Here is a 27,037-nt window from a genome sequence, read left to right as displayed (position 1 = left end):
TCTGCCTCCTACACTGTGGTCTTAATGCAGAAGTCCTTTAGCTGAGCATTGAAGAAACAACAGAGGACAAAAGATGAACATTTTTAAACATTTGTCACCATGTTTAGGTCACACCTCCTTTTGCTTCCAGAGAATAAAAACAGATAAAACTGATACATCATATAAGACTTAGAGTCAATGAAGGCTGGTTATTATTTTTTAAAATTGATTATTTTTTTAAAATGCTCCAGTGAAATCAGCATGGCAGCAAGGTGTTCTTGGGGAAACTTGCATTTCTACCTAAGCAAATAGTCTATTAGTAGCTGATTTACATGCACTTCATCTTAATTGAGGTGAGAAGAATATATTTCTGTGCTGATTTCCCCTGTTTCCTTTGTCTGTGAGGCTGCAATCCTCAGACTGATACTTGTCAGGAGACAAGGGCAGGTGCATTAAAGGAGGTGTTTTATGGAGGTGTAAAGCACGAGACTCGCTCTCCTGTCAGTTGTAGCTGCTGTTCCCAACACTGGAGGTGATGAGTGCATAGGATTCCAAACAGATGTGGAGGCCAGGTACAGTAGCACCGGCCATGATTCCAGTGCAACTGCGTCCACATTTTTTACACTTATCCAGTTGCACTGCATTGGTCTGCACTGTAAGTGCAGCTAGAAATGTTAGCTCCTATATGTGTGCAGCTGAATGATTAAGGTATGATATAAGGAAGGTGCCTTAATATTACACAAACATTTCAAAGTATTTAATGCATGAGGTTAACTGCCGAGAAACTGCTGCAACTCTTCAGATGCAGTAACGTTAAAAAATGTTTGAAAATTGAGGGACAGCATAAGGACAGCTGCATTGAACAGGGAAGCCAAAGTCTATGTTCCTCCGAAAATGCCAGTCCGAGGAGTTTCCTCCCTTTTCTTTAAAGCTAGTGTGTAATTCAGACAGACAGGTTCTTTAGTTCCTGTGTTTTTTGCAAGCTTTGGTTGAGATCCGAGTAACAGCTCTGTCACGTTTACTGACATGGACGACGGTTTCCTTTCCCTGCCCATGCCACGCCAATCCGATGACGCAGGGAGACAAGATTCCCGTTCATCATGCTTTCGCCATCGATGTGAGGTTTGCAGCTGTTTGCAAGGATTAGACACTTGTCTGAAGGCAGCTTTCTGTTAGCAGAAAGGCGATGTCACACTGAAAGAGCTGCTTGCTAATTGTCCATGAAAGTACCAGTAAATATAATACCGTTAAATTAAAATGTTTTATGTCCACGGCTAAGGTTTGTGCAACAGTGACATTTCCCAAGACATTTCTGTGTTAGAAAGTGTAAATGGCATCTTGGATGTATTAACGTGTAATTAGCTTTTTACAGCATGTTCCTTCTTTAATAAACAGTGAATAAGGATCATGTTTGCTATCTGGGTTAGCATTATATGACAATCATTTATCTAACTGGCACTCACCACACAGAAAATACAGCTAAGCCGATTGCCTGGGATGTGACCACTTTTGTGGTGGTGGTGTGATTTTGAATAAGGATGAAAAATAAGAATTGTTTTGGAATGTTACAATGGTATTGAATCCAAAAGAGATTTGATAAAAATGAAACATTGTGTTGAAAGCTTTCACACGTAGAAGCATCTAGATCTGTGCACATTCAGATTGAATAATGGGTGTCAGGAAAGTCTTTTTTTGTTTCTCAGTCCTGGTCCTGGTAACCCTGATATCTGGTGGTTTTCATTCCAGCTACAGTATGCACTCAGCTACTTAATTGAATTCTTGATTGAAATAATAATTATTTAATCATTTTAAAATCCTTAAAAGTTGCAGTATTAAGTTCCTCACACACTTTTACAGGAAACCTGAGGCCTCCAGCATTTTGAGAGCAGCCAGCAATTAAAAAGGCAGATTAAATTATTAAATTCACTTCATTTTCAATTCCATAACTGACGGCTGAAAAAAATGTAGCAGACCCTAATGTTCATGAGCCACAGTAGTGAAGCCTTGCTCTCATTCTGAAGCCGTGATGTGTGTCAGCCTGAAATGAGTTTTGAAGTACACTGTACGTGTGTATTTGGACAGCACACCAGCACAGTGGTTAGCATTACTGTCTCACAACACTGGGGTGCCATCTGTGTGGGATCTGTGTGGTCTTACCATCTTCACATGAGTTTCCTCCAGGTGCTCTGGTTTCCTCCCACAGTCTGAAGACATACCGGTAGATTCATTGGTTTCTGGGAAAGTTGGCTCTGGTGTAAGTGGGTGCTAGCATGGCAGTAGCACTGCTTTCTTCCTGTAGCTGTAGATTTTCAGGTGACCAGTTAGTCTTAATTATTCACTCATTGTAACTTGGGGTTACAATAAGATAAAATTAATTAAGGTGCAGCTAGAATACCCCATATTACCATATCACCCTTGATGAAAGGGTGAAAGTAGTTTGAATTTACTGCAGTTCTAATTTTCCCAGTGACATTTTGATGCACTGCACTGGGTCCAACCAATAGAAGTGGATGGGATGTGCTAGCAGAAATGATTGAACGGTGTTGACAGGTTTTTGAAAACCAATCAGAAAAGTACTCTTTGGCTTTTGCAGCATGTGCCATTCTGGGAACAGCCACACTCAGGAAGCCCAATTTTAACAGAAGAATTTTAACCTACAGTAGATTGCAAAGAGCCATAGACACAAGAACTTTACATCAGAGCTTTCTCTCCACGATTGCTAAAGAAAAGACTCCTATGTCTGTGTTTTCTGCACAGGCTTGTTATCAGCAGCTGTACAGTAACAGCGATGAAGATAGCGGCGAAATTATAAGGCAGCAGAAGTGGAGAGCTGCTTATCTCTTTCTTAAGCCACAACATCTGAGACTCTCCAATCCGCTTGACGGGTGAAAGCTTCCAGCTGTAGCAGCAGCTGCACTGTTCACTGGCTGCAGCTCTCGTCTGAATCTTGAAAGCTGTCTGCAAGACAAGGAAGGAAGGACGCTCTGGCTCATAACTCAGTGTAACTCAGTGAACTTTAACTCTGAAATTTCTCAGTGATTTTTTTTCCCCACATTCCAAGCTCTGTGTTTGGCGCAGCAGTTCCAGTCTTAAGAAGAAGGGGGCTCTCTCAGTTCCATTCAAACTTCAATGAAAAGTTGGTTCTGTTTTCAAGAAAACAAGCAAAAACACACACAAAAAACAACGGAGATGATATTGGATCAGGCGTCCTCCAGGGAGAGACCATTCAGCTATGAAGATCTGCAATAAAGTCTGAAGAGCAGAAGGCTCTAACTAGATGTTATTGGCAATTGCAGGAGTGCAATATAGTGTATAAAGACATTTAGAATCTGGCTGTTTCACTTTTATTGTTCTTGTTAACAGCAGCTATATTGTGTCTTTATGGCTGATCATACAGAACCACCGGGCTGGCCAAGTATTACTGGGGGAAGGTTAGGGGGGATTCGTCAGTCCCTTCCCCCAGTGAAGTACTGTAGGTATGAGTGACCCCCAGCACAAAAAAAAAACAGGAAAGAGAATTATAAAATCACGGAGAAGAGGAAGAAGTCCTGAGGGTCTTCTTACTCAGCATTTTGTTGTGTGGATAGGCTCTTTAAATCTGTCCAGAATCTCCAAAAACTCCTGCTGTATCTCGGCAACGGCCTGTTCTCTCTCAAGCGTGACGTGTGGCAGGATGGTGCTCGGAGGCAGCTTTGCTTCACTGACCAGACTGGGACGTTCATCTGAAGCAGTTCAGGTCCACAAGATTTTGAAACAATTTTTTTTTGTTGCAGTTTTGACAGATATATTATTGCATCCGCAACCAAATTGTTGCCTAGAGAGACAGTTTGCATGTGTCCGTGATCTTTCCCTGCGTCAGTTATCTTTAGTTTGCCTTTTAAGGAATATGAGTTCCTTTTGAGTTATTTTACTAGAGCTTGGGGGGTTAAAGTTCATTATTTTATTACCACATGAAGGTTTATGTGCGAGAGTGTGTGAGAAATAATTCCAGTTTAAAGAGCTGAACTGGAAGGAAATGAAGACCTTCAAACCCACATGGTTTCTTTTAGTTTCGGACATGAAAAGATTAAGCCACCTATTCCTGGCAGCTCCGAAATGTTACATTACTCATGATCACAGGAGGATAAATATTTCCAGGTGCTGTCACACCTATAAATAAAGAAACCTGTTTGTCCTAAAACATTCACATGGAGGATGTTTGAACTGTTGCTGTAGAAGCAGTGTTCTGGGGCTCTGATGTGACCAATCGGCTATCTCAGAGGCTCTGAGTTCCACTGAACATCTGACCACAGGTAGAGATTGTTCCTTCTGCATATTTACAGTTACATCAGTATGAAGCAGACCACTGTTTTGAATAGTAAAACAAGCTCTCGGATTTATAAATCGTATAAAATTACATGATAGGGCATGTGGGAAAAAAAAAGTAGATTTCCCTTAAGAAATTTACAAATGAGAGGAGGCCATTTGACTCATTGTGCTCATTTTGTTGCTGGTACTGTAGCTTATTGATCCAAGGATCCAATCCAGCTGTTCCCCGAAGGCTCCCAGAGAATTGTTTGCAACAGCATGACTGGACTTTGAGAGAAAAAATATAAAGTAATTCATTGGTTTGGCTTTGACACTTCTATTCAGGATTATATCATGGTCACAACTTAAGTGATAAGGTTAAGTTTATCTTGTTTCATGTTTGTTTTGAATGCAGGGTTGCAATCCTAAAGTTTCACTAATACAGACACATGCACAGTATTTGCACCAGGCACTGCTGGTATGACTCTTTGAAGTATTCTCACTCTGTCCCCACTAGATTGCTGCTTGGCTAGGGTCTAGGCGATTGTCTGGGGCTTAATGCGTCTCTCCTGTAGTCGCAGGAGATTGTGCAGCATAATCTGCTATTCAGAGAGGATGACTGCAGTTCACCTGACCAGCCAGACTGTTAAAGATTCTATCTGCTTCCTAATGCCGAGTGTAGTGCAGAATGTAACCGGAATTCCTGGTTAGCGCCTGGAACCTGACACAGACTGCCAGGGCTCTTGGCAGGACTACACCCTAAACGGGACGCCAGTTCACTGCACACACACACGTACTGACAGTTTAGGGAGCAGGTGGACCCAGCCAGCATGTTTTTGGAAAGTGGACTGAAACTGGTGCACCTAGCAAAAACCCATGTGAACTTGGGGAGACATACAGAATCTACATGATGTCCCAGTCTAGAATCCAACATTGAACCCAAGAGCTGTGAGGCAGCTCCACTGTGTGCTGCCCTAAATTAACCTTGACTGTGAGAGAAAGAAGAAAGGAAGAGTACGGCCCTCTCGTTTTTCCTGCTATTTGAAAAACCTGTGATGTAATCTTCCGAGTCTCCTGGACACATTTCCAGTCTGCCTGATCCGATAAATATAGCACAGCCAGTGACAGAGGGCTTTATTGTCACAACAATAGCTTCTAGCGCTGATTGCTGGGGAAGTTCAGAGGCACAAAGGTGTTCCTGTTTTCTTGTTCCTTCAAGGCAGTGCCGCATCACAGATGGAGATCAGAAGTTGTCCTTTTTGAAGTGGTGAAAGTGTGTGTTAGCTGTGTGTGGGTGTTTTGTAGAGGACGGTGTTGAGGAGGAGGGGGGGGGGGGGGGGCGGGGTACATGTTTGTGACATTTCCGTAGTTGAGCTTGTAGTGCTTGATCATCTTGCAAACTTTCCCAGGATTCAGAAACAGGGTCAATTGTGCTGTTTCACCATAAGATAGTTAGTCATGCAACAGAAAGCCGCATGAAGGCTAAACCATCAGTTTCATAAGATCTTGTGTGACTGTCATACCAGACTCTCCTATGATGTGTACTGCCATTGTGGAGGTCTTTAATCATGTAATGCTCTTTAATGGTGATTTTTCAAAAGGCAAACAGCCCTTAGGGTTATATCAAATGTCAACAATCAACACATGCACTAGATACAGTATTATTTTCATTCCACTGGTGTGGCTAGAGGCTGACTGAGTTGAAAAGTCGACTGCAACCACTGCTGCTCCTGAGAATTCAATTTAAGACCTCTTGTAATTACTGGTGGTGTCCAGTTCTGAGAGGTGTTGTCCTGTTTGGACAGCCCGTGCTTGTGTAACTCCCTCATGGCATCCGATTGTCCATGAAAACTCAAGACCAGGCCAGCAGCTTTTATCTTCAAAGGCACTGCAGAACAACAATAATCACATGTCTTGGTCACAACTGCTTCCAGCCTCGTGAGAGAGGGCAGAGGGACTCTCAGGTCTTTCTCTGGAGAACAAGCCGTGCTCCCTGTATTGTGTTTCATGAACAGCAATGGAAAACTTGAGTCTCGCCTGTTAGCTTGATGCTTTTCAAGGTGCAGGGGTACTGCAGTGAGCCTGAGCATTGTACTTCAGCTGATTGTTAAGGGCAGGCTTGAGACATTTTATTTTTAGGAGTTGGTTGCAAGCGAATTATCATCTGGGCTTGGGTTTTCTGTGCATATTTTTCAATTCATAGTTTTCACTAGATCTCCCTTTGTCATTATTAATTAATAATTTTAAACGTAGTATTTCAATGTAAAACATCTCCTTTCTTTTGGAAGTGCAGTGTGTCTGGATGTCTCATTTAAATGCTCCAGGCTGAAGTGTGAGGCTGTGGGACTGCAAAACCAGTCAGTGGGTCTCGAGAATGAGTGATCAGTGTCACCTGTAAACTCTGCTTGATGGACTAGATCGGTAGATCACTGAGGGGCTCTGATGTCATAAGAAGTTGAAAACAACTTACCTTGTTGAATTAAGTGGAGTTAAATTATTTTGTATATGGAAAAGGAGTTGACCTGGGGGTGAGTTTAAAGGGATTGTGGCAAAAGAATCACAGAAAACAGCCTTAGTTGTGATATACATGCTTCTCTTTTAACATGGAGTTGTTTCCTGCAGTGCTGGTAGGTTACATAACTAGTTCCTTTTGTCAACTGTGAGGGTCTGCTTTGTACCGTTGTGGGACTTTCTAGCTGAAAATATCGCTGACTTGTTGAGACAAATGACACCCACCTGACACCATTTGCTTTGGTAACAAGTAAAGATTGAGTTTTCGATTTGCATATTATTAAAACTGATGCAGAAGCAAAGAAAATGATCTTAATGGTGATGAATGAATCCCTAAGCAAGGAGCCACTTCTGTCCTAGGTTCTGAACTGGGTTTTTAAAGAGGCTTTCATGGTACAGTGGCTTGTAATTGTCTGAACAGCTGCCTCTCAGCATATTTGCAATGTGATAATCTACTAAGAAGGCAGCTGTCTGTATATATGTGGATGAATAATGCTGGCCACTATTGATTGGGCACCTTCATGAGCAGTGGCAGGCAGGCAGAAGCACAGAGTAATCCCTTCCTGTACAATGATACAGTGCCTGACGCTGGGCCGGGAGTCTGACATGGCAATTACTGTTTATCACCAGGATTAAATCGAGCGTCTCTGCGCTGAAGGTGAAAGCAAAGTAACTGTCCTCCTAATGAGCCCTCAGAGTGCAGATGTCCAGCACCATGCCGGGGGGGGGGCAGGGGGCTGGTGTTCTGCCATGCATGCTGGTGATGGGTGGCGGCAGAGAGGCCAACACGCAAGCACTGCAAAGTCAACACGGGGAGGCCACCCTCACCGGGTGCTTTTATACTGTATTTCCGCACTGATCCAGTGTTTAGAAAAGGTGTTTGGAATTGTCTCTTCGGAAGGCTCTTTTCACGGATGTTCTGTGTGTTGGATTGATAGACTTTCTCATTGTTATGGTAGAAAAGATGGGTATCCAGTCCAGGATTGGGAGAGCTGGTGTCTCTGCAGACTTTCCTTTCATTCCCCTGCAACTTTAATGGCCTAATTTGACTCGTTACTGGCTTAATTGAACCAATTTACAGTTGCAGCTTCTCCCTGCTCTTCAGGTCCTGGAACTTTGATGTGATCAAGAAAATGACAGAGACGCCGGTTAAAACTGTCTAGATGAATTATCCACAGGTGTCTTTTAGTTCACTGGCGTTGTATAGATGAGCAGGAGAAAGGCCCCAAATGAGAAGAGGCCATTTGGTCCTTTGGTCATGTTTTCCTGTAATCCAATATAAAGTATGTTTACTTTATACACTGGTAACACACCTTCCTGAAGGATAAAACACTTGCTGTTACAGGATAATTTAAAGCAGGGGTCTACAGCCCTGGTTCTGGACAGCCCCAGTCCATTTACATGTAGCCTTTAAATCATCAGTTTCTAAAGGCCTGTAACAATTTGTCTCTGCTCAATTGAACTGGTCTGTGTTCAATGAAGTGATTTAGAGATCATTTGGAAGACGGATCAAATATCCTTCTGTCCTCAAGGACCAGTGCTTCCTTTATTGAAACATTACTTCCTTAATTGATCAGTCGCTCTAACCAGTATTCCTGATTTGAAATAACAGATGATTAAGGGGGATGTATAAGAATAACTGGATTGCGGCTCTCCAGAATAAAGGTTGGAGACTTTCTACTTCAAGTGATGAGTTACCCCTTGCTCCACATGTCTTTGGCAGGTAGCTGGAGCACCCAGCAAAAACCACTGGGAAGCTGGAGAGAACATGCAGGCTCCACACAGACAGACACCAAAGCTAGAATCGAATGCAGAGGCAGTAGTGACCACCATGCCAGCCAGAAAGGAATCAGTTTGCCTTCATGGCTTTCATGGAAAGTTTCACCCTGTAGCCAACTTAATGTCCATAATACAAAAGGGCTAGAAAAAGACAGCACTGACTTTGTATTTTTTATCCCAAATTATGGTAATAATGTGGCCCTCCCTGCAGCTTACAGGCAGTGGAGCCTGGACTAGTGCCGACTAACTGATCGCTCATTTATCAGCAGCTTTGCAAAATATTAAGTACAAAACAAAAGATGATGAAGGAGTTATGCATAATAACAAAACACCGATTTATGCAGAGTGATAGCAATTGTAGTTCTGTCCTCTTTGGGATTTCTTGCTGTAATGAGGTTTAATTATTTTTTTTGGACAGCCAGACCAATTGCAGCTGGAAAACCTACTGCAGCAATATGCTGTTGCTGAGATGAGATGCGCAAAGATTATCGCATTTACTGAATAGTTTAAATATGTTTATAATTAAAATAGCTTTGTAGTGCACTTGTGGAGCTCTGCATAATGCGAGTTTCAAGTCTTTTTTTAAGAAATAATAGAGCAGAGAGATGAATAAATATTGACTTGACACCACATTGTACAAAGGGATAGGAGATGCATGTAGCTCTACCTTTGCTTTATGTTATAGAAAGGACAATGTGCCTTTGCACACAGATTACCATAAGCACTGAAACTCCAAGATGTGCCCTGCACATGATCTGACTCATGCAGACAAGCATATTAGCACACTGTACCTGAAGCAAGGTTATTCACTAATCTATAAAATTAAAAATAGTTTATTAACATATACCTGTTTCTCAATTATGCCTCGTCTGAGTTCATTACACACTTGTTTCTCCTAGCATGGGGTAATTAAAATCTTGCAGTGAATTTACTAAATGAAGATGCAGGGTGCCCATCTTTATGTCTGCATGTCTTACAGTAATTACTGCTTGTTAGAATGAGTGCTCAAGAACCTTGGGAGAGGGTCTTCATTAAATAAGTATAGTAGCTGGTGTGAGCCTGAGTCTACATCACGAGCCTGCTGTGACAAGGACACCCCAGGCAGTGTCACTCTGGCTTTCCAGGGCCTGCGAGGTGGCAGTGATGTCAGTGAAAGATCCACCAATCAGAGCTCAGTGTTCTGTGGGGGCACTGCGGAGAGGGGAGTGTAGCAAGTCAGGGTTTGCATGGGGCTTGTTGGTGTAGGATAAGCCCAGCTCATTGGCGATGACAAATTAAAACAGAATTGCAGTTTGCATTGCACTTGAAGCATAAACTTTTTTCCGACACAGGGAGGCAATTGTGTTGTCTGCACCTGTACAACCACACAGAACATCCCTGCACAGATCCACACAATAAAAACATCCACACGGGCACTTTCAGATGCAGCAGATTGGAACCGAACACCATTTATTACTCGTTTATTATCGACTGCATTGTCATTTTCTTTTCTGGTCACTTTCTGCTGGGATGCTTCCTTGCAAGAGTTTTGATAAAACGAGGAGAGGGTGGGGTTCCCCTAAATGGAGGAGAGTTAACAGATGCCTGCGTCAGGAGCCTGTTTCTGTAAATGAACCTCAATCAACGGGGCGTTGCAGTACCAAATGAGCTCCTGTGGTGGCCGGTGAGCACAGTCCGTGCTCCTGGGGAGACTGCTCCCCTGTGCTGGCTACGTTTCCGTCTTCTGTACACTGTGAACCTCTTTCGGTTCTGCCAATAAGATCGGCTTTCCAGCAAGAGCCGTGGGCCTTTAGGGTTTAAGAATAAGTCTGTATCGCTGGAGCTCGCTGACGTGTGCAGGAAGAGATGGAAGAGAACTGAGCCTCCCTGTCCACGCAGAGCGGGTGGTTGCCCTGGACTCTCTCTCCCGAGCTCTCAGATCTCGCTCCAGCAGCACACACAGAGCGGAGAGATGAAAGGCACTTTGTTGTCAAAACTGGAAGGTGCTGTATCCTGACACCTGCCTGTGCGCAGCGACGTGCATCATCAGAGAAAAACAAACCCTGGGCCCTCAGAACATGCTGGGAGTGTAGCGCATCACCCTGTAGTGTTTCTGTTTGTTAGCTGCAAACTTTATACTATCTTGGTTTTTTTTTGTAAGCACAGCCATACAAATGTGAATGTGATTTTTGGGTGGCGAGGTGGCGCAGTGGTTATCACTGCAGCCTTGCAGAGCTGGGGCCCTGGGTTTAGTTTCACACCTGGGAATGTGTGTGGAGTTGGCATGTTCTCCTCGTGTTCATGTGGGTTTCCTCCAGGTGCTCTGGTTTCCTCCCACAGTCCAAAGACATCCTGGTAAGATAATTGGCTTCTGGGAGTGTGAGTGTGTGTGTTTGCTTCTGTTTTTACCCGGTCATGGGCTGTTGTCCCACTCTGGTAGTCCTATCCCACTTTGCGCCAGTGTAGTCTCCCGCAGGCGACCAAGCAACGACCCTGTATTGGATAAAACAGGTAGAAATTGGATAAATGGATAGATTTCCTTCTCAGATGTTCTTTTTTCTTTCATTTCCACTCCTCCTTCAGATTTAAAGAAGGGAGGGAGCGAGGAATTCACAGCAGGTAATGTTGGAATTGCTCATACAACAAAACGGCGTGGAGTACAGTGACATTGAAATGACTTTCCACTGGATTGCTGTGGTGCGTCTCGGTGTGTTTAGTGACAAAAGAGATTCACAGTTCAGGGTACTTCAGAGTACCTGCGCTATTGAATTCTGTCTTTTGGAACACACCTCTGGTTTCGCTGGAGCTACCGAGACAGTGTGACCTATTTATTCATGGTGGCTGTAATGTGTTATTTATATCCTAAATGAGTATTTATGTGTTGCTGTGCTTGCGTGTCTGTGCATTATTGTGTGCTATGAGGAAGGCACATCATCCTGCAGGACAGTCTCAGTGGAGATCTGCACAGATTTATCCAGCTGGCTGTTTTGTTTTATTTCTTGGATATACAATAATGGCAAAATGCATGAAGATTAGACTGTTAGATTTTTGTTTTATCTGCTTCGTAGTAGCCGGTTGGTTCCAGAATTGTTTCTAAATTCTGATTGAAATATTTATGAAGATTCAAACACAAGTCCTCAACCTCACACCCCACCTTGTTCTTAACTGAGGTATGTGCACTACAGATTTTGTCTGTGTTAAGTCTTAAGTTTAGGATTTTGGTCAAGTTTTAATGCCTCATGGAAATTTTCCTAGAGCCAAGTGGACCCTTCTTTATTGATTTACTACTCTGAACAGTTAATTTCTCATTTCTAACCTGTACTGAATATTCTTGTGGAAAGCAGTCTGGAATTAACGACCAAACATATTGTGAGTCCCTTTCTTAGGATTCAGGACTTGAGACTCGAGAAATCCTCTGTTAATTGAGTTACTTTTTTGTACAATTTTTATGGGGGGTGAAATGGGAATTTTGGAGCGTCTCTTCCATGAAAACCCACCTCCTTCCCCTAGATGATGTTTCTGTAGCCAAGCTTATTTTTTGGAATTTAAAATCTCAATTAGAGATCACAAATAAGAGATTAGAGTTTGTAATTTTTAATTATGCACTCCCCTAATTGGAATTGGCATAGCAGAGACATCTGTACCACAAGGATGGGTTAGGGAAGTTTACACGCACAGGGGCACACAGAAGGTTCTGCAGCAGCAGGCTGATTGAGGGAGAGGCGTGTCCCTTGCCGAGATCATCGCAGACCTGCGGGAGCTCAGAAGGTCACAGGGGGGCGCTGTTTTGCTGGGAGCTGAGAGATTTATTAATGCTGTTCCTTCCCCTGATAGGTGTGAGCCAGCTGTGCACTGCTACAGGTGGAATCCAAGTCGCAGGCATGGCTTGGGCTTTTCGATGGTTTTCACAATGGATCTCTCAGAGAAACGTGGTCCTTTTCTCATGTAACATAACATCATACTGTAGCACACGTAACATCATAACAAATATGAGCTCTGGATGTCTTCAGAATTCTTGAGTCTCCAGGTCAGATGACACAAGGAGACCTTCAGCAGGTCCTTTAGAAACCTGTTGTCTTTAAACAATGATCAGTGGCATTCTCGCACCTACATGATCATTAATATTCTCTCTTCTCTACTGTGAGGGCCTGGTTTCTGTGGTGCACTGCACAGTTTCACTAGGAAGCAGTGCCTGATTGGTGCCATTGTTTGTTTGCTTGTTTTCATATTCAGTGGGTTTTTGTTTTCTGTTAGGTGTACAGAAACTGCACCAATCTGTATCCTAACGTAAGCCGTACAGCACGTTTTTTCCCGGTGTATCCTGGGACTCGAGCCGTGCTGCGCAGGTCTGGGATGGTGGGAGAGATGTGGGAGCCTGGATCGAGCTGTCCAGCCGTGCTACCAACCGATACACCGTCTTCTTTCAAGATGAGGCCCACAGATCAATTAGTTATTGACTACCAACGTGTCTAGAAGGGCAAAACGGCCTCCATTTGTCTGTAACATTTCTTACCTTTTCTGCAAAGGAGGGATGGTGGGTATCAGGGAACCCCAACCAGTCTCTCGTCTAAATGCCTTTTATTCTAAAAAAAAAACAGAGAAAGCCTTTGAAATTCTTTCTCTTTAATTCAGATCGCTCTGTTCGTTTCAGGTTTGTATAATCTCTCCGCTTGTTTCCCACCCCCCTCCTCCCTCTTTTTCCCCCTGTTTTCGAGAGGGCTGCGGTCAGACTGCGCTGCATGAGAGCTAGTCCTCTGCTCGTCGCTCCGAGGCCGATGCCCTGCAGCCCCAGAGTCACGGGCCTCTGCTTTGCACGCAGAAGCTGCAGCCAGCCCTATCCTTTACAGGCTAACGACGCTGGGCTCCGAGCCTCTCTGGTGGGTGACTAAATACACAGCAGCAGCGCTTTCGAATCTCGACGTGTGATGTAGCCGTTTGACTCCCTTTTCTGATTAGATTGTCCCGTTTGACTCAGCGCTGCACAGGCCTATTTTGAGAATTGAGAGCAGCTCGCAGAGGGCCGTGCTCACGACTGTCACACCTCTGGCAGGGGCCGGGGGCGCGCGGCGTCGCTGCACACCGCGCTGTTAATGAGAATGCTAGATACTGTGCACGCAAAGATCTGGGACTTGGAGGTCATAAAGTAATTATCTGCCTGTGTGGAGCAACAGGATTTGTCATATTTGCTACTGTTCTGTAATGCGGAGACAGGCTCTGGTGGTGCTGTAACTCCTGTTGGTGCTGAGTGTGGGTCACACACGTTTTCTTTAGAGTTTCTTTTGCTACATCTCGTTGCACTCGGATCTATTGATCTGTTTAATAGGAAAATATAGTACTTAGTGTTTCTTCGAGAGTGGTGATGGACTCTCTTAAGATGTTTTCAAGCTTGGACTGATTTCACCGGATGAAAAGCATTGCAGTGAATACTCAATATCCCTTGTTTATGCTGCCAGATATAAGGATCTAGGATCATACATTTAGAAGAAGCCCTGAATCACATTTGCTACTAACCCATTTCCTTCGTATGTAGCCAAGTCTTCGGTGGCAGGGGCCTGATGCAGATGCTCATTGAGAAGCCTGGTCATTGTACCAAGAGGCGCAGAGGCGATCAGGCGGTTTTGTTGTGTGAGAAACATGCATGTTAATATGGCAATGTTCTGTGATTCTGCATGGAAGAGATAGCTGGGAGCCCAAGCCCAAATGAAGCTAAACAAGCAATTTGGGATCTTGCACAAGGAGGAGAGTGTGCACACTTCAAACCCAGACATACCTCCCCTTTATTAAAACCCTGTTGACAGCTGTGTGTTCTCTCCTGACAGCTCCTCATAAAGCCATCTTGCTGTGGACACAAGGAGCTTGCAGATGTGCCACTTCATTTGCTGGCACTTACACACACCCTAGACAGTTTTGATAGTTAACACTTCATCTCGCTGAGGGGTGGGGGAGTTGACTCTTATTTAATTACAAAAAAAACAACTTCGAAAACACACTTGCAGTTGAAGAATCTCTGTGTAAATTATCCTGGCGAGCAAGATCCGTGATTCATCTCTGTACAGTGGTGTGTGTCACTGCTCAGAGACAGCGGAGCAGAGAGCTCGTTTGAGAGCCCACTGATTAAAAGCCTGCCTCCGATCGGCACCGCCATGCGTGGGCTGTCCAGGTCTAACCTCTCCTGCCGGAGATAATCGCTCCATTACATTATCCGCTTGTGAAGGCGCAGCCCGGCCAATTGGATTAATCTGTGTTTATTTATTTATTTTTAATTATGGTGGTTGGAAATGCAGGAACTCCCTTGGTGACCAGCTCCTTTACCTTCGTGGACCTCAGAGGCTCCAGCCCGAGACACTGCGTTGCTAGATAATTGAAATGTGGCATCGATCATCCCCAGTGAGATTCACCACTCTCCTCTTTCTCTCCCCTCTGTGGGAACAATTACAGGAGTCACTGCTCAGCTAACAAGCTGTCTCTAAGAGGTGAGGGCAGCTTTAGCTTTTTTGGAGTACAATGGAGTAGCCCGATAAACATCTGTAGGTGAAATCTGTGATTATGATAGAATAACTTAGATATTAGAAAGCAATCGTTCCTTCATGTATCACTTTTGCTATCAAGACAACTATGAAATTGCCTTGGATATATGCTTAGAAACACAAAAGGCAAAAAATGCCATTTGTGTTGCACTGTAATTCCTGGATCTTTCTATGCATGCCTTGACCCAGTGATCTGTTCATTGGTTCAACAGCTACTGTAAAATCAGATCAGGATAAGAGAGGAGGTAGGGACCCTGGATTGGAAGAAGTTTGTGTCTGACCACTGGAAAACTAATTTACAGAAGAGAGGAGACAAAGTGGACGCTCTAGAAGTCTAAATGCTCGTCCACTGGCAAGCAGATTTATTATCTCAGCACTTGGTTCCAACCAGTTTAAGAGAGAAAAGCAGAGGAACATGTAAAGAGAGAGACAAGTCATGGCTGTAGCTTTGGCCTAGCTGCCCATCTCTGTAGATCTAATACGGCAGTATTGCTTGAAGCTCTGGGCTCAATGAAGAGGGCCTTTTGGGAACAGGACAGGGAGAGCAGAGGCGGGTCTTTCCCTCTTCAGATACATCAGTAAAGCTCAGGTCAATTCTCTTTGACGTTGCCGTTCATCAGCTTTTACAGGTAATGATTTCTGTCTTTCCCAGAGCAGAGCTGAGGGAGAGAAGGGAGAGTGTATCTCTCTTCTCCTGCAGAAAAACAGCCCTTCGACCTGGGTAAGACCTGAGCTGAGGGCAGGGGGCTCTGCTCTGCTGAGCCAGCTTCCACAAACGTCCTCTGCCTTGTTCTGCATGGGAGGAGTTTTTCTGTTTGAAGGTCAGGAGGGAAGCTAGGAACAGAGCAGAGCTGCAGACTTTAAAAGACAGTTATGCCCAGTACAACATTGTGTAGCGCAGCCCTCTCTTTCTGAAACGAAAAGCCAGATTCCTTTCAGGAAATGTGGTCATCCCTACTTCCTGTCTGTTTGATCTCCTGGAGATGTCCGTGACATCACGCGCTCTGAAACGCAAGCGCCATGTCTTTAATTAAGAGAAGGAGGGGCTGAAAGAATACACTTTACTAAGAGACTTCTTTGAACATACAAGCTATTATTTTCAGGAAAAAAGAAAATGCACTTCTTTTTTTGAAAAAAATAAACCTCTTAACACAGATCCAGGTGTTCCACAATGCCATTTCGGAGCTCTTATGTCTTTAAGGAAAGATGTAGTTTTGGTTGCATTCTTGAAATGAATGCAGTATATGACAATGAGGAAAAAATACATAGCAGTAATGGTAGTGAAATGCTGTAATGCTGTCTGTTGAATGAGTGGGAAAGGTCTGACAGCGGGACAGGGGTCCAGGAAGGCTCTGGGAGATGGGGGGGCTGTGTAATCGTCAGGGGTGCCTGGGGTGATGTACCCAGTACATCCCATATGCTGCTGATAGCCTGCCCTGGTGAAGGTGTGAATTCTTCTGTCCTGTGGCTGCTGGGAGGAGAAAGAGCAGGCATCAGCAAGGAGGGGGTTAAGAGAAGCAGTTCGGCGTGGCGAGAACAAGAGAAGGAGAGACAGGCGGGGGATGAGGGGGGGGGAGTTATACGATAGAGCAGTAAGGCTGGCAGCTAGAGAGTGAGAGCGAGAGGAGGGAGTGTGTGTGTGCGTGCGTGCCTACTGGATGTGTGCGCGCGCGTGTGCTTCAGAGCCGACACCTGGCGCCTGGCTTCCACACGGTTCACACTGCAGTGAGCTCTCTCCCTGCCTGCGCGGCTCGCTCTCCGCTCCGCGCGCGCTAGTTCCCGAGGCAGGGGCGCTCTTCAGCCGGCTCTTCCTTGCTCTCCCTCCGAGGACCATGGTGCAGGATCTGTACAGCTGGGAAGGCAGAGAAATTGAGCGGGGCGCAGAGGTGAGCTGGGCCGATTCAGGGGGTGCTGGATGGAGGAAGAGGTGGGTGGTTGGGGGGATCTGGGGGCTGGGGGAGAAGAGTGGGGTTCCCTTTCATCTGAGCCCCGATGATCTGTGCTGATAAGTGATTGTGGGGAAAAAGAAAACCCTTACATTCTCTGTTAAGGTTGTCGGATTTGAATGGCATAAGGATGCTTATTCTGACCCAAGCAGTTTATCAGTCTATCAGTCCGGTGTATTCCTGACTTAACAAGTTGGCTCCTTATTCTGTGAATCCGCTGTCTGTTGGTCTGCTTTGCTTTTTCCTTTTGTCTTTCTGGGCAGAGAGGGAGGCAGGCGAACAGAGCGTTGTGTAACCTCCTGTGCCTTTCAGCCCTGTTTCTGTCAAACTGCCTCTTCGTCCCTCCCCACCCTGTGTTATCCGGGCCCCCCTCCCCTTCAAAGTGTGGTGCCACTCTTCTGTCTGTCTTCACTGCTGCTGTGCTCTCTGCCAGGTGAGCTGGGAATTGCCTTGTCCAAGCCTGGCTCCGGCACAGCGGTTTCCCGATCCACGGAAAAACCTCCAGGACGGCGCTCTCGCGGTCGGCTGGCCTGCACGGCAGCCCTCTCTCTCCAGTTAGCGCTGGATTTCGGTGCGGTGATAAATCACTGTGTAATTTCACCACCCACACCTCTCCTCAGTACACTCGCCCCCCCGCTTCTCCTATCCCCTCCGCTCAGCGCTGATATTTATAACCAGGGCGGGAGAGAACAACAGGCTCCCCAGTCCGGTGAAGTTGCCGGGCGTGCTGTTTTACCGGTGTGCATCTTAACAATGGCTGAAGCCAGAAGTTCCATTTCCCCCTCTGGTTTTGCTGGTTCGGTCTGCCTGCGCGTATCTGTTGGCTTAGTCAGCCCTCCTGTCTGTGTACCGGGTGCTTTTCTTCCTGCAAAGCCTGTGCTGGTGTCAGGAGTCTTACGGCAGGAAAGATCTGTTGAAGTGTTTGTTGAAAAGCTTGGTTGTCAAGGTCAGCAGTGTACTGGGGTGGAAGGCATCTTATTTTATTTTCCTGTGTCCGGGGCTCATTGGCAGGGATACAGAGCAGTTCAGCTGTTGCCACAGCAAGGCAGCACTGAATACTTAGCATCATCAGGGCCTTCCTCCAGCCTAGTCTTCCTCTCCTCCTCCTCGGACAAGGTGCACAGGTTACTGTCCCTTAGTTACAGCTGCTAGCAGGTCTTCACAGTTTCTGCTGAAGGGTATTGTTGTGTGGCTTAGTGCATTGCATTCTGTGCGTGCCCAGTATGTGAGAGAGCCCTGTCATGGCCGATCAGCAGTACGGCAGTCTCATTGAGAATTTTGGTGCTCTTGTCTTCTCAGGGGTCAGGCTGTATTTGAAGAACAACAGAATGAGTGATCATCAAGGATGGGGGCAGTGCTATCTGCCAGGATCTCTTTCAGTAGTATAAACAGTCAGGGGTAATCTGGAGAGCAACAGAGAGATAACATGCCCTGTGAGAATTGCTGTTGCAGCCTGCATTGTTTTTAGAGGAAAAAAAGCATTGCCCAGAAACAGATTGCTTAACAGTTGTCCTGCACATCCTCCACATGAATTTCTTTATCATCCAGGGCAAGTGAGAGGGCGGGGCTGAAGAAATCCTTGTGCACTTCAAACAATATAGTGTCTATTGACTGTAAAAGAGATTATTTTATTCAGGAACAATTAAAAATGAAAATGCTTGTTTGCATAATACAGAATATGGTTTTGTTTTCTATGGAAGCACTTCTGTGACTGTGTGCATATATTATTGTTCTGGAAATATTGTGGAAATATTTATTAGTGTTTGTTCTGTGGGTTTAATTTGCTGGGGACTGCACTGCTTACTGCCTGCTGTCTTTCACTGTGGCAGATACCCCTATTTGCTTTGGGTAGGCTCATTATCCCTGCAATCACACCTGAGAAGGGAGCAGATCACACTTACCAGTGGGAAGCCTGAGCTCAAAATAGACAGCAAAAGCAGGGGTCCACTCCTAGCCTGTCAGTCACTGGGTACACCATGACAAGGCTGCTCCGAGATTGAAGGTCTGGGGCCTTCGTTCTTCTGCACCTTGAAGTGCTGGTGCACTAACTGCGCTGACATTGCTGAGGTTAAAGGGCGCATCATGTAATTTCTAGCATTTATCAGAGAGAGAGAGGGTTTGTGCAGCTCAGCAGAGCTATCTTGCGGCTGTTGCTGTATGATCACATTAGCAGTGAGATACAGAAACTCAAACTGAGAAGTCTCCCAGCTACTTCCCTGCCACACCCTTCCCAATATCAGTGCTGTGCCATGTAGAAATCCCTTATTCCTCCAGCAGAGACAGTCATCATTTTAATTTGGCATTTTAATAAGTCCATGCAAATAACAAAAAGGCTTATGCAGTTACAGTAAGCTACAACAGCATTGCACAGTCACCATCAACATGCATTCAAGATGCATCCATTCAACAAAGTGCAGCACACTCATTAATGCACTCACACAGCCGTGCATAACAGTTGGCATTACCTTTCGTATTCATGATTTTTCTTATGCTGCAGTACACGAGCTCTGCAGCAGTGCGTGTTTGCTCTTGTATGTGTTTTGCAGGTGCAGAGCAGGCCAGGGTACAGTAACGGAACTGGGGGGATCTCTACAGTGTGTCTGAATTAGGGTGCATGGATGAGGCAGAAACGGAAGGAGGAAAGAGCGGGTTACAGAACAAGGATCTTTCACTCCTTGTAGGCTAAAATGTGCACCTTGCTGCTGGAGAGGAACTTTTTTGGAGGGAAAAGACATTGATTTTTTAGTGCTTTAAGTGCTGGTCATTTTTTCAATGGTCTTGAAGGCAGTGGCACTGGTTCAGTCTGGTACAGAGCCCTACCAGATGTTCAGTACAGTGGCTGAGCAAGGTGATGGGGCAAAGTCGTGCAATATTAGGTCCCTGGTTGTGCAGTGAAGATTGATGGTGTCCATTGGGCGCAGATTTAAAGAAGCAGAGCTGTGGGCGGAGCTGGATCTGACTGCGGGTGTGCAGTGCAGGAACATGAGGGCAGTGGTGGGACTGAAATATTGCTTTACTCCACATGAAAGTGGATTTATTAAAGTAGGATATGAAGTAGGTGTTTGAGCAACCTGAAATATTATACTGAAATGCTGAAGCCATTAGGTAGATGTTTTTATTATCAGTCATTTAATGGAACTATAGGTTTCCTGGTTTCTCTGTTATATCCAGACTTTTATTATAACACCATGTTCTGTTGTATCCTTAGCCTAATCCTGACTTCAGAATAGTGCCAAAACTGCCATGCCTTTTAGAAAAAGCTTGATTTGCAGCCTACTCTCTCTCTATTTATAAAGTGAGGCTGTACAGTAGCAATACAAATGTACCAACAGAGCAAGAGAGAGATCAGACAGTATCTCAGCCCAGCATCTGCCTGGCTTTCCAGTCTGTGCTCACCACCGCTAAGCCATTCAGCCCTGCTGAATTACCAACAATACCAAGCACTTAATAATTCATCATCGAAAGAAAGCTGCGTGCTGGGAGCACTGACTACGTCTTTCTGAGAGCAGAGCCGCGGCCAGCCGGGGGAGTGCAGTGAGTCTCTGATTACGTGTGCTGTGGTGAGTGCGCTCCCTGCGTGGTGTGTGCAAGTGGGCGGCTGGAGCAGTGCCTGACAGCACTGCATTCTAACTAAAGGACACTGCCTTCGCTGACCGAGAATGTAACCAGGTATATGGACCGCATGACCGGATGGAACTTATAGTTCTGAAGTGAAGAAGAAGTATTGAACTGTTCAGTATAAACCAGTTCAGTTCTCCTGATCCTCAGTCCTGCAGGGTTTTTAGGAATCTTTATATGATCAAATCTTTTGGAAAACTGGGAAACAATTAAACAAGACATGCAGTTTCAATATATATATATAATAAGAGTATTCATTTAAATGAGCTTCTTCTTCTTGATTTTTGTGTTTTGTGTATTAAGCGGTATGAGTTGGTTTCTATAAAAACTGCTACACAAGTGTAGTGTTGTAGTGTGTATTTTACACTGCCACTGGAGGTATACTCCTGGATGAGTGTGTGATGCCATTACTGGAGACATCTGCATACAGTGTCATTCAACTTCTGCCAGTGAAATCCTGATTACTGTTGTACCGTCACACACATGTTTATCACCGTTTGACTGATCTAGTGCTTGTTGTTTGATGTCCACCTGTGTCTCACAGAAACTTGAAAGTAAAACAACTAAGAACAAGCAGAGACTGCAAGAGAGGGGCATTCAACAACCAGGGCAGATATGGGGCTGCTTTGTAGCAGGCATTTGTGGGTGATATCTTGTAGACACTAGCACCATAGTAGCATCTTGGTAGATGTGGTACACTTTACCACCTGCAATATTGATAAAAGCCTGGGCTGTGATGTGACTTAAAATAGTACATCTTTCTATATGAGAACAGAAATCCTCCATCTCTACACTCTCAGTGTAGTACTGATGGTGTAAATGGGTGATTCTAGCTGGACAGACTTGCTCAACACTTCCTTCACAGAAATCATACCCTCTCTAGGAGTTAGTCAGAGGTAACAAGCACTTACAATTTTTTAACAGTAAGTCATACTTAGATAATGTTGCTCGTTAAAAGTTAATGCGTTCGGTAAATCGATGGGGGCCCAACTCCCATTGTGGTTAACATGTTTATAGCAACATTAAACTGAGCTTTCTCGTTCTGCTAACTCAGTTTCTGGTGCACAGCATGCCTTTATGAGTAAGTTTCAGATTGGTGTGAGTGAAGTTTGCTAACATAGGTTATCCATATGCATCCAGTTCTTGTACCACAGCCCTGAAAGATTTCCCTAGTAATACAAACATACTGTATATATACAAAATATTTTGCCCGCAGTTAAATCATCCTGCAGCTAAAACAGCAGCCCACTGGAGCTCAGCAGGTGGGGGCCTGGCCAGTACCTGGAATAGAGACCTCCTGGGAAAAACTAAGGCTGCTGCTGGAAGAGGTATTAGTGGGACCTGTAGAGGGTGCTCACCCTGTGGTCTGTGTGGGTCCTAATGCCCCAGTATATGATGGGGACACTCGACTGCCAATACGGTGCCATCCTTCAGATGAGACAATAAAACCGAGGTCCTGACCGTTGTCATTAAAAATCAAAGAGTTTTTCTCAGAAAGAGTAGGGGTGTTACCCCAGTGTCTTGGCCAAATTTCCCCCTGGCCTTTACCAATCATGGCCTCCTAATAATCCCCATCTTTGAACTGGCTTCCTCAATTTTTCTCCACCCCACTGAGAGCTGCTGTGTAAGGAGCATACTGGTGCTCTTTGGCTGCCCTCATCATCCAGGTGGGGCTGCACACTGGTGGTGGTGGAGGGGAGTCCCCATGACCTGTAAAGTGCTTTGAGTGGAGTGTCCAGAAAAGCGCTATATAAGTGTAAGGAGTTATTATATTATACTGTATACTGTATGTATATACGGTGTATGCTTCTTTCACTGGTCAGCTGGTCAAAGTTAGCTTTGTCACACCGATGCCCCCTAATAAAATGAACCAGCTCTCCAAGCCTGCTAACTTTAACTTTATATCTGCAGAGGTGAATTATACATCTCTCCTTAGGCAATTCTGTTTTGTAGTGTTATGAAAGTACAATGCCTTGTTAGTATTCCATTTCCATTAATTTATTTATCGCATATTGAATATGAGGTTTAAGATGTCACTCCTCAGACTTCATAGCATATTGTATCTTCAAGTCTTTTTTGCCCGTGATGATTGTTGTTCTGTTCACCATTTTGTTTTGGTTCATCAGATCCTTCAGTGATCAATCGTTTTAACTAGGGGTGGGGGAGCTCTTTAGGAGGATCTCGGATTGCATGTTTGCTTGTAATGCTGCATACAGAATTAGCCCACCCACTCAGAAGTGTGACAAAGCTTTTCTTAGCCTCTCTGTGTGTGTGTGGGATGGCTGGCACAGCTCTGCAGCCTGTGTTTGCCCAGCTTCTCGGCTGGAGGCTTGATGGGACACTTGCACACCAGCAGCTGCTGTCCAGCCCTGACACACTGTGACCTGCGCAGTTAAAACGAGCAGTGACAGACACAGTGTAAGACCCAACATCAAGCACGACATGGATGAAGCATGGGCTGAGATGCATATGCAAATAGAGGACTTTGTTAAAAGCTGAGCAACACTCGGATAAAAAAAGTTTTAGTCAGTGACAATACTGAGGCATTCTGAGCATCCAGGGTAATTAAAATAAGGAATCTTTTATAGTATTGTAAAAGGAAAGAGCCATTCAGAAAATTAATTAAAGTTAACCAATATGACCTCAATTACAATCTAAACTCAGTCTAAGATTGCTTCTGATGAAGTTCTGGAAACGTTTCCAACACGGGTCCAGACCTGATCTTTCATTAATCGTGTCAGCTTAGGCTTCATAGTGCTGTGCTGTTCCTATGCTCCTGCGTTTATTGAATTCCTGTTACTAGTTATTCTAATTGCTTTGGACTGTCCCTTTTAATTAAGCTTTGTTTCCTTATTGCAAATGTGTAGTCAGGTCTGTCAGTCTTTTCCGTTCAATCCGTGTGTGTTATTTGGTAGAACTAACAAGAGGACATCACTCACACAAATAATGAAAGTGCATGTTTTCGCAATAAAGGGGATTTTCTTTGTGTTTGTTTAGCCACACAATTGATTCGATCAGTAAAGGACTGACGGTGTTTTAGGTGTCCTTTTATCGCTTTTATTGTTCTGCTTTGGACATAGTCAGACACCTGCAGAAAGCCTGCAGGAATGTTAGGTTAGCCTTAAAGATTCATTAAACAAAGTTCATTTAAGCCCATCGTTTTTGAGTGGTGTGGCAGGTCGTGGCAGGGTACGGAGTCAGGTGCCAGATGTTTAACTGTGCCGAAGTACAGAAATAGCCATGGGAAGGGTGTGCTGTGTGTTACAACTTCCTAAAATACCGAGAGGTGGAAATGGGAGTGTTTTTGCCAAGGCTGTCCGAGATCTCTGAACATGTCTAGTAAGAAATCTTTGTGTGGCGAAGAGAGACTAGGTCCCTCGCGTACTAGAAGGGTAGTCCCCGTTCTTTAATGGTGTGTGTTGTACTGTATGGTGTGTTGCATTTCCTAAGAACAAAAGAAAGTTAATAAAGGATGCCATTCGGTCTGTCTAGCCTATTTGATAGATAGAAGGTTTGATCCAAGGATCTTATCCGGCTATTTCTTGAAAGAAACTAGGGTTTAAGCTTCTACAAAATGGTTGGGAATCATGTTCCACACACCCACAAACCTTTGGGTAAAGACTTCCTGTTTCTTGCTTTTAACAGCATCTCAGCATAGTTTCCACTTGTGCCTTCTGGTTCATTCTGTCTCCAGTGCTGGTGGCTGTGCAGTGAATCATTCCAGTTAAAATGAGCAGATTTTCAGTTTTATTCTTTTTACAGCTGGCTCTGCTATTTGCATTTTTCCCCACCTCACAGTGGCACTGCTCTGTCAGCACTAGCTGAAGGACAAGGGTGCAGAGCTGAGCACACTCTCATCCCCTGCCTTCATGACTGTGCGGCTTTAAGGATCAGAAATGTGGAAAAAGGCAGGTATTTAGTAGCGACTTATGAAAATTAGAATTCTTTAAGAGTCCTCTAAGCCAGCAGAAGGGGAGCTGCGCGTTTTTATGTTTATCTTAATTTCAAGGCTGGAGTCTTGTTAATGAGGGATAATGAGTCATCAGGTATTTTTCTTCACCCTGCACTTTGTGTTCAACATGCTTGTGTACAAAGGTGTGATCACTGTCTCTGACTGCAAGGGAACCAGCTGTACCTACTGCACATTTTACACAGAGGAAATAAGGAAACCCTTTGGGTTTTAAAATACACAGTGCATCTGCTATGTTACTGTGAGAAGAAGTCCTGAAGAATTCAGTGATGTGAATGTTCTTATACAGTGAACATTGCAAAATGAGAACTGTATATATCTGTATTTATAGGTGTATTTTCACTGTTTTGGGTGGTCTAACACAAACTGCGCTATTGTTTTGCTAGTGCTGCCTGCCTTTCTGGGGGTCTTGATGTTATGAGTTATGAGACACTCATATCAACAAACTTCTTTTTTTATTATATTAAAAAAAGCTTGTTTCCTTTAAAGTGATAGAGCCTGGTGTTTATTCACCATCAGTTAGTGTGTTTGTTGCTTTAATCGAATACTGAACCAAAGTTCCCTCTAGTTTGTGTTGAACTCCAGTACAGGGATTTTGGGTTTGGGCAGTGGGGTAAAAACATCTTGACTCAGGCCTTACAGTGCCTTTTCTCACAACTGAGGTTTCAAGTAACAAGTTCAGTTTAAGTTCAGGTTCAATACTTTATCGCTATACAACAAGTTTTATGGAATCTGGTGTGGTGGGCTCATACAATTAAAAGACATTCAATATAAATATACATCATAGAGCCAATAATAATATTAATGAGCTGTGCAGAAATGTCAGAATCAAAGTGCTGAGTTCATGCATCCCGCAGCCCCCAGGTAGGTGCTGTTGCAGAGCCTAGTTGTCCCAGTCTTGTGAGACCTAAGCTGCCTACCAGAGGAGATGGTGTTCAGGGTGGGAGGAGCTGGGGGACCCATTAGAGCCCTTCGATTCAGCCTAGATAACTAGAGTGAGTTCACAGAGGGAAGGTGGCGTCCTGCGGTTTCGGAGGTGATGTGCACTACTGTCTCTTGCTGCTTCTTGTCCTGGGCTGGAGTGTTGCCAAACCATAGTGATGGAGAAGACCACAGCACTCTCAGTGACCGATCTGTAAAAGAGGGTCGTTGCTTCCCATGACACTCCAGACTTCTTTAACCGTCTCAGAAAGATCAGCCTTCTTGACGTCGACCTCCACAAGCGCATGGTACCGTGGCCCCGGGGCCGTGGGAGAGTCTGCCATTCCTTTCTCTTACAGGAGATCACCGGGGGAATGCTCAAAATCTGTGTGAGGCTGAGCGCTGGTTCCAGCACACCGCAGCGGCGGTCTTGTGCGGGGCAGAATGGAGGCCGGCGTTGCGGTCTCCTGGATCACGAGTTGGTCCTGTTCCGATGGGAGCTGTGCAGTGGGCCTTGGGCATTCCAAGGGGGAATCCCACATTAAACCAAAGCCTCAGGCCCGGTTTGAGTGAAGAAGCTCCTAGGGGCTACCTCACTGCGTAGGCTCAATGTCCAGGCCCTCTTATTGTTTTCATAGAACACTTCCTTATTGCTCTCCTATCCTGGCAGGAGCCACATTGATAGCCAGTGACTTGCCATCCGGCTGCATTCATTCCTTTTAGTGCAGCTCCAGACCCAGGCCCAGAGACATCCTGTGTGATGGCTGTTGGAAGTGAGCTTCCAGGTGAAAGGGCGGAGAGCTTCCAGACTCCACCTGAACTGCCAGTAGCAAAGATCAGATACCAGCTATCCCTCAAGTAGATAAGCATTAGATTACTGCTCTCTTTCTGAAGTGAGCTGACTTTCTTCTTTTCCTTTCTACTTTTGCTTAATACTTTGTCACAAATAGTAGAGATTGCCTCCACTCATACTGCCACTGTTAAGAAAGGCTGAGCAATAACAGGGAAACATCCTCCAAGACAGAATGTGTTTATTAGGTTCAGCTCGGCTAAACTTTAGCTAGGTGGGATGTGTTATAAGCAGCCATTAAGAGACTGTTTTATAACCGCTCCATTTTCAGCTTATTTAATTTCTTGCAGGCTGTGCGCTTCTGAAGTGTGCCCCTGTCCGTGTATTTCTCAAAAGAAGCTGTGTGAATGTTATTGGAGTTATGGGGAGGCAGATTAGCTTTGTACAATGCGCTGAAGGCCATTGGTAAAGAATTGTGGCAGTCCTGCTGTGAAGTACTGATGCACCATCACAGTTTATCTCCTTGAATAGCGGACCTTGAATACGCTTTCCAGAGTAGTTTAGCTAGAATAGCAGATAGCAGTTTAAACACGAGGAGGGGGAATATGAAAGTGACAATATAGCGATCAAGAGTCAGGATTCAGCTATTGGGGGAAGAGTGCGTCAAGATGCTCTCTGGATGTTGTTTGAAGTGCTTGGCCTCCTGCGTTTCAAATTGTGCTTTAAAAAG

At 44.8% G+C, this 27,037-nt stretch overlaps 1 protein-coding gene across 3 annotated transcripts in view; it reads left to right on the top strand.

Annotated features, from left to right (window-relative positions):
- LOC148814645 (protein TANC2-like) overlaps positions 1–27,037 on the top strand; it is a 225,536-nt gene that overhangs the window by 91,587 nt on the left and 106,912 nt on the right. Inside the window, exon 1 of one of the 3 annotated variants that reach the window (XM_088906069.1) lies at positions 16,629–16,948. The exons of the other annotated variants lie outside the window; for them this stretch is intronic. The gene's annotated coding sequence lies outside the window, so the exon portion shown is untranslated. Of the gene's footprint in view, positions 1–16,628; positions 16,949–27,037 lie in introns of those variants that run through there. 3 annotated transcript variants of the gene reach the window in all.

Source organism: Atractosteus spatula, chromosome 26 (genome assembly GCF_055471065.1).
Source record: "Atractosteus spatula isolate fAtrSpa1 chromosome 26, fAtrSpa1.hap1, whole genome shotgun sequence".
NCBI classification, from domain to species: Eukaryota; Metazoa; Chordata; class Actinopteri; order Semionotiformes; family Lepisosteidae; genus Atractosteus; species Atractosteus spatula.
This window is presented reverse-complemented; position numbering and strand designations above follow the sequence as displayed.